This window comes from Ptychodera flava, chromosome 3 (genome assembly GCF_041260155.1).
Source record: "Ptychodera flava strain L36383 chromosome 3, AS_Pfla_20210202, whole genome shotgun sequence".
NCBI classification, from domain to species: Eukaryota; Metazoa; Hemichordata; class Enteropneusta; family Ptychoderidae; genus Ptychodera; species Ptychodera flava.
This window is the reverse complement of record NC_091930.1, coordinates 50447802-50459786: the sequence shown is the minus strand read 5'-3', so window position 1 is coordinate 50459786 and position 11985 is coordinate 50447802. Positions and strand designations below refer to the sequence as shown.

Below are 11985 nucleotides of genomic sequence, written 5' to 3'. Positions count from 1 at the left end.
CAACGGGTGCTGCTCGATAGACGAAACAGCCTCTTTAGTCCAGAGGCCGTTTACGGCATCGTCAGGAAATATCCCATAGAAACGCTGCCAGAATGACTGTGGCATGCTAATTAAAAAAAAAAGCAACAATTTCCTGTCAGTCTGCAATGAAGGAACATTCTTCATCAATATATTTGCTTACGTTCTGACAGGAGCTGATCGGAAAAAAACCCAGGTAAGACCTCAATACCTGCTTACAGCCTATGTCACTGGAGTGTGGCGCGGTAAATTTGTCGAGAAAAAACATTCTCTTTTGTCTGGGCGTTCTGATTTGCTCTGGCGACGTTTAGAACAAATGTCGGCGCCAAAACACCGATTTCTCGACGGCTTATGTCATGTGAAGGCCAGCTGCAAGTTAACGCAGGACGAGTTAATAAGGGAAAGAAAGGCAGAGATCAAGAAAGCATGGAATGTTGCGTAACGACCTGGAAAATCGAGGGAGTTCGTTCGGTAATTGCAATATTTCTTTGGCGGGGAATTCGGTATGTACTGTTACAATATTGGTGTTCGACGATTATCCGCAATGGGCGATATGATAAAGGCAACATGGCGACAACGTAAACCGAACCACAGTTCAGAAAACTCTGCTTTAGTAAATCATTGTGGACGACCCTGACATATCGCTATAATCATCACAGTTATATTATCATTTGAGTATCGTTCATTGAATGTAATAATCTATTTTCATTGCCAGTCGTCTTGGGGAAAGGAAGACAGATTGTTTGTTTTTCATTTCATTTGCATTTCATTGAAAATGCCGTGAATCTAACGTACGTAAAAGTCGACGCCATGCTGAATTGATCTAATGAATGCAGACGGCAGAGTGGAATTTTGCTGTCAGATTTATTTATATCAATTAAAGTAATCGTTCAAACTGTGGTAACCGATCCCCTGCATGTCAAACTAATTTATCATCAACGCAATCTTCGTGAATAACCTTGGGAATGTGTTACAGTAGAAATATTCTTTTGCTTTATCTTCTGGATAGTACGGAACACAGGACCAGCATCGTCAACGGTTTGTTGGACAATGTGTGAATATCAAACAATAGAATGTGGACATTCATTTGTGTGTGTATATGTGTGTCCATGTGTATTAATATATGAACAATATGTCATTATACATTGTACGTTATACAATGTACATTACAATAGTAAACATAATATATACATAGGCACGTACGTATGTTCATACATACATGCATGCATGCATGCATACATACATACATACATACGTACGTACGTACGTACGTACGTACGTGCGTGCGTGCGTGCGTGCGTGCGTGCGTGCGTACGTACGTACGTACGTACGTACGTACGTACATACATACATACATACATACATACATACATACATATACATACATACATACATACATACATACATACATACATACATACATACATACATACATACATACATACATACATACATACATACATACATACATACATACATACATACATACATACATACATACATTCATATACGTAAAATTGCAAATTCATGTATGGATTGATTTTTGGAAGAATTAGCTTTGTAAATACATGTAGTAAAGTCAGGACATAACGTCGATCTTACTCACTGACATTTCTGCCACTTATGTACCGATCATTGCTTGTCACACTATAAAATTGACAGCTTTCCATATGTACAGAGTGAAACGCTCTCACGCTGCCTGACAGATATATCTGTGAAGAGATCTTGAATACGATGCACTCTTTGTGAGCAAGTTCATTTTACAATCTTTTCTTTGTGACCCTGTATTTTGAACTACCTGTCCCGTTACTTTCACTGCTTCGTTTCCAAACTGGTAATTGCTCTCAGATTATTCTATTAAACCAGCTTGGATGAAATCACGACTGTTTTATGATGAAAAGCCGGGATTTACAATGATCAAATAATCTTACACCAGTAATTAAAAAGCTTCAAGTCAAGCTGGAAACTGACTTCTGACGTTCAATTGAATAACCATTCTGCTCTGAGATTGCCGTTTTATTTTGTTGGCCATTCATTGACAGCTTTAATCACATTTTTATTGAACATTACTTGGCAGGATACTTGAGGGGCGTTTCCATGGCATCTGTTTGATGTCGGCCATGACTGGGTTGCGGGGAATAAAGGTAGGCGTCAGAAACGATGGTGGCTGTCGACTTATGTTTGGTTTAGCGATGAGAGAGAGAGAGAGAGAGAGAGAGAGAGAGAGAGAGAGAGAGAGAGAGAGGGGAGGAGGAGGAGAGAGGGATGGCAAATAACGTTGCCTCATTAAGTTTGTTTGTGAATTATAAATATCCACAATTCACAGGAAAATCGTTGGAGAGGGTAGGAGGAAACCGCATCTTTAAACCATTGATATAGTTTTTCCGATTACTAATCATTTTGGCTACACTAGAATAACGCAATAGTAATGTAAAGACCCTCATACAGTGTATAAGTCCAATTCTATATCTTGTGTTCGCCCGTTCATATTTTGCTTGTTTGGTTTGTTTGCAGGTGAGAACTGCGTCGAGTTTGTTGGCTGTCATATCTGCGTTACTGTACATGGCTTTTTATTTCTTCTTGCCGATATGTCGTTCGCTGATGACGTCACGGCATATAAAGTGAGTGCCGCTGAATTAATTGCCAGTGTGAGCTGTATACAATGTGTCTCCTCCAATGAAGGTTGTAGTCATGGCGCCATGTTATGGCAGAATGCACTTTTAAGGAGCAAATTTTTATTCCATAAAATTTCCTCAACAGCTCATTTTATACTTCACGAAGTAAGACTAATTTGCATCGTCCCAGTTTTTTAAAGATCGAAAAATGTTGTAATTCCCATTCAGATTAATAATGGAGGTGGCAGCCATTTAGAATTTTAAATATCGGCACATTGTAGGTAATTTGTTTCGCTTGTGTAAACTTTGCACAACAGATCCTAATTTTTATTCTTCATTTTGAAAGAGAAAAGTTGAAAGTTGCATTGGCCTGCATGGAGAATACACGTTAACACCGCTGATGTGAGAGACTGTAAAATGCCGATGTACTCTCCTTGCTAGAACACTAACAGCTTCAACGATTATAAAAAAAATATTTTATTTCGATGAATTTGCTCAAATGAATCACTGTAAAGTTTGCTGTATTTCCCATGTTTATGTTTTTGTCTCCACACGATTGTTTCATGTTTTAAGCCAATCGTTTTGAAATGTCATACCATTATGTTTATTATATCACCATGTTAATCTCATGTGATGTGTTGTATTAACAAGACCTGTTACATTGTATTTCAACACGCTACAACCACAACTCGTTTCATAAGACCAACATAGTGATAATGTTTTCAAAAGTGACACTGTCGCTTACATCGTTTCAGGGGGAGCTCCCTGCTCCTCAACCACGACGGATACCACAGCGACGGACCAGGGACAAATAATGGCGCCGTGTCACAGACCGAGGCAACAGCGGCAGCATGTTACATCGACTCGAGGAAAATCAGTAAGGGGTATGAAAACGGGCAAGTATTCAACAATATTGTATTTATTTTCAAATTGAAGTATCTTATGTTCAAATTGAGGTATTTTATATTGGAACTTGGAAGGCGTTATTGTTTTATGCATCATCTCCACAATAGCTCCGACTTGTTGCTGATTTTTTTTGAAATAATTGAAAAACTCAAACTTGTTGAAACAAGTCTGTTTTGCTGCTGCTGCTGTTGTTATTGTTGTTGTTGTTGTTTTTGGTGATGATGATGATGATGATGATGATGATGACGATGTACTTTATTGTTGATATTATGCGTCAGGTCTCACTTTGGATTTACCAAAAAGTTCCTCAATGATATCATTCTGACGAAGACAAACGTCAGGGCGGGTATGGGAGTACACATTGACCGACTCTCGGATGGTGGCGGCAGGACTTACAAAATCTCGCCGGAACTCTTCAACATCCTGTCGGATATGACACCCTTCCAATCCGACACACTGGTCAACTGCCTCGTAATCGGCACCGACGGTGAACCGAAAAACTCGAAATTCGGAAACTGTTCGCTAGAGGACGGCCAGATCGATCTAACATTAAAATGCAGCGTAGACAATTACGCCGACACAGGCTTACCATCAAAAGTGACTCTTTCACTGTTGAATTCGTCTGACCTTCGCAAATATCGCTTTTCTGACACTGGAGGCGGGAAAATCCACGCTCTCATCGAGGCAACGGTGAACGACGACTTCTTGTGGCTACCGATATTCGACTTCATTCAAGGGAAAGGAGATTTCAGTCTTATCGACAAAGTTGTCCGCAGTTTTAGCACGCATCGGCAAAATATTCCGCAAGAAATTATTGTTCCTCTCGGTATGGACGTCATCGCCAACAGGTAACACTTTCCTTAAAAAACGAAAGTACTATGGGTATGGTAGAGTGAGGGCGCTTTACCGTGGACCAAACATCGAGTCGAACGATTCCATATCTGTCTGATTTTCCATATGATCATCTTGAACCGCTTCATGGGACTCCGATTTACAAACACTGTTATCGCTTATCACGGACCACACTGCTCAAATTTGACACGGTGACTGTCAGCGTTTGAAATAAGCTTTGTAGACCAATACATTTCGCAATAATGACGATTTATATCCAAGGCATGGGGGCCGGGGATGCATTGAATTCTTGAAATCAGCCGACGCCCGCTAGGAAACGAACCCTGACCAGAAGAACTCGTTAAAAGTATGCTTAATTCTCTTGCAGGTACTCCGCGAACGTTATCGATGCGATGCGGGGTTGCTATGGCGACTGCTTATCCCTCTACTTCGTTGCCAAGGAAATGTGCAGAAATGTCTACGTCCAGGGGGTCAAAGGTTGCAGAGTAACGTGATTGGTGGTGGAAGCCGCTGGTTTAATCACTTTAAAAAGTCATTTCAAGTAACTTTCTGTACTGTGTCGATGAAGACCTCGCTTTCTTGTGGGATCGTCTTCTATACTAGAAAGTTCAAAGGGTGCCCTAGTATCCTTTACATAGGTATGACGTTTTGAGAATCGAGGGAAAGTAATATTTCCACAATTTAATTCTATCAGCTACATTGAGGAAAAACTCATCTTATCCAACGACTGCAGCATGCATAAGTAAATCCAAGTGTGACCAATGTACGACGTCGACAGGAGCCTGGTAAAAATTAAGTGCATCTAGTTTTGGTACTATGAACCGGTGACGAGTTAGCTTAATATATGTTCAATAAGCTAATAATAAGCAATGCTGACACAAAACTGTACCAACAAGATAAGCACACTCTCGTTGTAGTTCCGAAATCGCATAAAGTTTCATGACGCTATTCTATGTATACTGCATTTGAGCCAAAATCACTGACCACGCAAATTAGTCTTAAATTGTCAACACCTAAGGCCTTCGACAACAAACGAGAGCTTGATATGCCAATAAAGATACCGAAAACGAAATTTTGTTCAATTCGACAATGAAGTTGTTGAATTATTATTAATCTAAAATTGTCGGAAAAAACTTAGAATAGAACTTTCCTTGACTCATGCTCGGAATTGAATTCAAAGGACTTACACGCCAAAAAGTTCCGCAGGCCATCGCCAATGTCGTCAATTCAGGTTCCCAAATAAGCAACGTCTTTGTGTCAAAAGACAATGTGGGATACGATACAATTTCTTTTGTATTCTTTGAAAATGGTGAAAAAAATTTCAAAAAGCTATCTTCTCAGATCTTGCTTCTTTCTTGTTTTGAAAGTTAATAATCAAAACTTTAAGTTTTGTTTCGGTAAAATCTGGGATGTATTTTGGTCCTTTTGTTGTTTTATTTCTTGCCTTAACCTGTTTCTGTTTCCGTAAATTTATTTAAAAGGTGATTTAAACAAATGCTGGAGCTATAATGCGACTGAAATGTCTTGAAAATGCCTAAAGTACATTTAATGTTCTTTAATAGACACTTAGTAGAGAAACTGATTTCTTATGTTTCCAGATGACATTAATTCACGGCAAGCAGATAGCATGATTCTATTGCAATATTTCACATGCAAAGTACATAGCATCTAGGGGCAAATAACGGTCTATTATTTTCACTTTTGACTTTCAAGGGACAGTTCCAGGCAAATCTATGAGGACTACCGCTACGACTGCACAATATATATTGTAGCCATGCAGATCATGCTAAGTTGCTTTACGAAATGCAATAACTTTGCAAATCAAAGCAAAAGTAAATAAATCAACGTACCTGGTTAGAGATAACGTGACATCATAACTGACAAGCGCGCGTAAGCGTACGAAGGAAAGTTTATAGTTTGTTCGTCCACGATGTGTTCCGAGATTCCTTGGTACGATCGATTTTGAAATGGACCAGTGAAATCCACAATATGCAAATCAACTGTCTCGATATTGCGACCTGTCGTAAAGGGGTAACCCTAGCAATGGCATCAGATAGCACAAGAGACAATCGTTAGCGGCATCTTTAAGACCTGTCATTTTAAATAAACATATAATGATAATGATATGCGTATGTCTGTAAACATTCTTGAGGCATAAACTCGTGAGCGCAAACAGCTGATATATATTTTGTGGGCACACCAGATCATTGTGGACGGAAACTTACAGAATCACAAATAAACAAAGGCAAGTTTGAAAAATAAAATTATGAAAAAATAACAAACATAAGAACCATCATATAATTTCCTAGATTAATGATATCAAATTACATGGTCTTCCGAAGCAAACGCGTTCTCATCATATGGGATCCCGGAGCCTTCGATAGTTACATCGCATGGACAAATTGGGACTTTTGGCAAGCGAGACTTCTAAATTATGAATATCCCATATATATATATATATATATATATATATATATATATATATATATATATATATATATATATATATATATATATATATATATATATCAAAGTATAGAGATGTCCTCGTGGGAAATTACAGTGCTCGATACTAAAGCAGAGCATTATAAATAATTACACAAAATTACTTCAAGTACAAAGTAATGATACTGTTACTTAAGTTTCATGCATCCTGCAATCATCAGACAGAAGAGGTGAAAGGATTCTTAGCTCGACAGTCTTATATATGTATGATCGGGGCGTACCATTCTATTTGTAGGTGGTGTTAAAATTTGATAAATATTATTTGTTTTGGTGGCGACATTTTGAAACCAGCTCCGAGCGTTTGTTTAACAGCGTAGATTTGTCAGCACTGATGATATGTAGCTTTTCTGATATACAAAGATTATATCGCTTGCTTATGTTAGAGTAACTTGATGCTTTGTCAATAATTGACCACGAAATGTCAAAGACCTGGTTCTTTTTTTGACCTAGGTTGGACCCCAACTGTAGCCAAAACACTCCTTACAAAACGTCTGAATTACCTTATATTGAAAAACTTAGACTATCAGCAGGCGATTCATATCAGAGTTTGCACTTCTGCCTGTAAATGTTTATTCTCATATTATTTTCCCGTTTAAGTAGGACAGCAACACACACACCTACACACACACACCTACACACACACACACACACACACACACACACACATCCACATCCCACGTTGGAATTAATAAACGCTGCATCCATAACCATGACAACAGCCGCCATGTAAAGCTTGACCAGAAAGAGAAACTGACATGCCTGTGTAAGGCATTTTATTGACCTTCATCTTTAAACGTCAATCCCATAAAAATATCAAATCTGTGCATTTGTGCATTCTCGAAAATTGATATAAATATACATTGATATAAATATGCGTGTTGAGCACTCCAATTTTGTTCAATAAGTGATAGTGGAATTCGAATTTCAGCCCAAAATGACAGTTTACCATACATATGCGAATATATTGAGATTTGCTAGTAACGAATTCTTTCAATCCACAACTTATTGTATTCTATGTATCCTTTTATATAATATGCTTGATTATTGACCGAATTTTACTCCGACACATCATGGTGCAAACAATCAACAATTTCCTCCAATCCTTATTATCATTCAATAACGTGGACATAAGTATATGATAAAGAGGTTATCCCTCGATATCACCTCTTGGTAGGGTCGTATTGCTGCTCGTGCGGTTGTGGGCCGCATCACACGAGTCGCGGCCCACAACCGCACGAGCAGCAATACGACCCCACCAAGAGGTGATATCGAGGGATAACCTCATATTATCGTTTCACTTGATAACAGAGTCCAAGGGACATACACGTACGGATAGACAAAGGATAGTTTCAACTTTTTGATCAGCCTAAGACCGTTTATATTACAGATATGAAAACATATCAAATTCCAGATTTCAAGATTTCAACTTTTGAAATCAGGGACGTTGTTTAGATTGGAATTCTGTGGGAGGTATCGTTTTACAAAGTTGACCAATCCCCGATCGCGATGTCCTCCGGCCCATCGGCATGTGACGACTGAAAGTTCCCTTGTACCGCTAAATTTCCGTTAAATGGAGCCCGCAAGGTGATGTCCATGCTCAGTCCTTAAAAAGCACGAAGTCTTCCTCGTCTGCGATGAAGTACCGCTTGCCATCCACTACGCGCAGGCAATTTTCTGTTATGTATAACATTGATTTGTCGGTAAGTTCCTTGGAGCAGATTTTCCTGAAATCACGCGTGCCACACAAGAAATCTAAAATCATATTTCCTTCTTTCGAATCTTCTTTGAAGCTTTCCTCAAAACAAATACTATGTTCCTGCGTCGCCACCTCTATATGTACGTGTGGCAGTGCTTGTTCAAGGCTCTCCATCAGCGATAAAGAACCGCACACTATCCGACGAGCGTCATGTATGCCTTCAATCTTCCATAGATACTTGAAAAACTCTCCCAAATGCCTGTTCAGCGAGAATAATTGACAATAGCGGTTGAACAAAGGTTGAAAATAAGTTTTTGCATGAATGTGCTGAGTCCATGTTTAGGCTGCGTTCACAAATAGCGATTGGGGTGGGGGGGGGGGGGGGCTGGAAGAATCACGATTGAAATCTTTTTTTTTTCAGATCCCCCCTCAATACTTTAAAAAATTTCAAATCCCCCTCTATATGATCAACATTTTTCAAGTCTCCCCCAACTATCACAAACGCGTATATCAGTAAAAGGATGTGTGCGCAGAAAGAATAAACACGTATTGCGCCATTCCGCTCACAGGTGGTCAACACTACCTGTTATTAGCAGTTTGTAAAGTCATATTCCTAAATCAAGTTCTTCAGTTGATTCGTTTTTAAACGCATCAGTGAACTTTTTGGATTTATCAGTCTAAGCCAACTTGAGTTAATCCAACTTTGGCCAGGTAAATTGCTCCTGCCGAAGAGCACACAAAATGATGATCATGAGACAGTAGGCAAATCGTGAATTCTGGCTTATTGTCATAGTGTAAAAGATTGAGCACAGTGACCTCTAAAAAATTTGTTTCAAAAGTACAAGACATATATGAATTCGATGCTACTCAAAGTTGACAATACTGAAAGGTTCAATTATTCTATCAAATAAATATCTTCATCTCTGAAATTTGGGGTGTAATAATGCCAAATTCGGTTAAAAAAATAAGTAATTCAATTTGAATTCAATTCAATTCTTCAACTACCATGTACATCAGAGTCAGAGCTATCTCCGTCACTGCTCAGGTCTGCAGTGACAATGACATTGCATTATCAGGGCGGTACCTATTAGTGACACTACCCCTAGGGAGTAATTGTATTAACTTTGATAATATTGACAATATTTTTGTTCAATTTATACAAATTTTTTCTTGTTCTACTCCCTACAGCTTTTTGAACTGTCCATTATTCAGCTTTCTAACGCAGCCTGTGTATGTGTACCATGCATTTGTATCTCTGACAACTGACTGTTAGTCTGGACTCTAATCAAATTATCACCTAACATATAAGCTTACTTATATATACAGGCTTTGTCGACAAACTGAATATTGTGTGTTTGAGCATGCTGTAGGGAATCATCAAGAAACTTTAGTTGATATATTGCTTAGAAATATTGCCAAAATCATCAACAGTTGCAGCTTCTGCCCTGGTACTAGACTCGTTTGTTTGTTTTTTATGACAAATCATACATGTTTAATTTTTTTCAAGATAAAAGTCCTGAAATGTGACAAAATAGTTCTAGATTTTGTTAAAGTATTACAAACATTACAACAATGGCATGACATAAAAATGGTACCATTTTTCACTGAATTGCCAACAACAACTTGGAATTGTAAAATGTAAAACGTAAAAGGGAACCAAAAACTTTTTTAGTCCCCCCTACAGGCCGAGCAAAATTTTTAAGTCCCCCTTCCACTACCCCCAAAATTTTCGAATCTCCCCTGAATTTCTCCAGCATCTCCCTCTAACCTTTTTTGTGAACGCAGCCTTATGAACAATTTGCACAGTACAATGTATTTAAAAACATATGTTTAGCTGAAACATTATGTTATTCATGCAGTAGTGTACTTTGCAGCACATGCTAGAGTCATATGTAAAGCTCTTTGCTACATTGGATGTGGAAGTTGCGGCACCTGGTGAAGATTTTTGTGACGCCATTTAAATATAATGACGTCGGTAAAATTGACGACACACGGAAACTGAAAAAAAATGATATAACAATACGAGAAATTTGGGCCAATCGTATGTTGCTGGTTGAAATCTGCAAAATAATAACATTGTTTGTAAAGTAAATTATTTAATTGAGATTTTTAAAAGTTAATGAAAAGTAAAACATTAGAATCAAAACAAGTAACGTTGTCATTGTTTGGACATGTCACACCTGAGAGTTGACAAAAATTTGTTTGAGTTGTGCTAGGCGTGACTATAAGAAAAGTATATTGTCAAATGGCATGAAAGTCTGTGCCTAAACTGACAATTAAAATGTTCCTCACTTTCGTTCCACTGAGACCTCTTAACCTTTTCGCGATAGTTCGCTCAGATAGGTGGTATTTACTTCTAATGTACAATACAAAGCGATCTCACAATCATATCAGTTGGCACAACAGTTCCGCCAACAACAATATTTATTACCCAAGAATAAATCAACAAGAACAGCGGGTATTCGCAGATACCCCCGTATTGTACAATGATTGACAACTCGCTAACAAGTATAGCAAACACTGACAGTAACACATCAAAGAAATTGTTTCCGTGACGTCACAATTTACTTGAATAACACTGAAAACATGATAGCTATGTGCTAGTAAGCCTTAATGTCTTTGAACTGGCTGTACTCACAACACATAGAAATACACCAGTTCTCTGTTCATATGGTGTGCACTCAAAACAAACTCAGCAGTCTAATAGTGACAACTCTTCAGTATTTCCGGTCACTATGACAAATAAAAGTTATCTCAAAGTTTGAACACACTGTAGTAATTTAACAAGTGTACAGAAAATAAAGGTAGCCTATAGCAGTGAGGCTTTAACTCTAAACTGATACTCGAACAATGCAACAGTTCAGTAAAATTCAGTAAACACTAAACATAAACCTGAACTCAGTTGTAGTTCTATCAAACTAATACAACAGTATTTCAGTGTCAGACAACTTGTACAAACACTCATACTATTCTAAGCCTTCTTGTAGGGAAATAACAATCGCCCACTTTTCGAACCAATTTCACACCACGATCCAAACTATAAACGTCCCTCCAAGCGGCAAAGAATCACTCATACAAAATCGACTTACACTCGTGTGTGTGTGATTATTAAAGCACGATTTCGATTCCGCCGAAAGCTCGGATTTGTAGGCAAAGTTTACACAGTTCGAAGGACGAGAATCTTTGTTGTCCTACAAGCGTGTATATCTACTAAACCTGATCGTTACTGTTCCTGGCGTCCGGTCCGGTAGCGCGGCGTAGCGTTGAAGGTGCATAGAAGTTCCATTTACAGGCTGGTGAGTTCCCACTCGCGCCGAAGCTTCCGGTCTGTCCTTTCACTCGTAGCTACGTCACTCGCCCACACGTGGTCGGGCTCGATGGATCGTTCTGTCA

At 38.5% G+C, this 11985-nt stretch overlaps 1 protein-coding gene across 2 annotated transcripts in view; it reads right to left on the bottom strand.

The window, feature by feature from the left end:
* Window positions 1-7623: 7623 nt before the first annotated feature.
* Window positions 7624-11985, bottom strand: part of LOC139130232 (uncharacterized) — a 37349-nt gene continuing 32987 nt past the window's right edge. For both annotated transcript variants that reach the window (XR_011551824.1, XM_070695982.1), the window contains one exon: window positions 7624-8851. The gene's annotated coding sequence lies outside the window, so the exon portion shown is untranslated. The remainder of the gene's footprint in view (window positions 8852-11985) is intronic.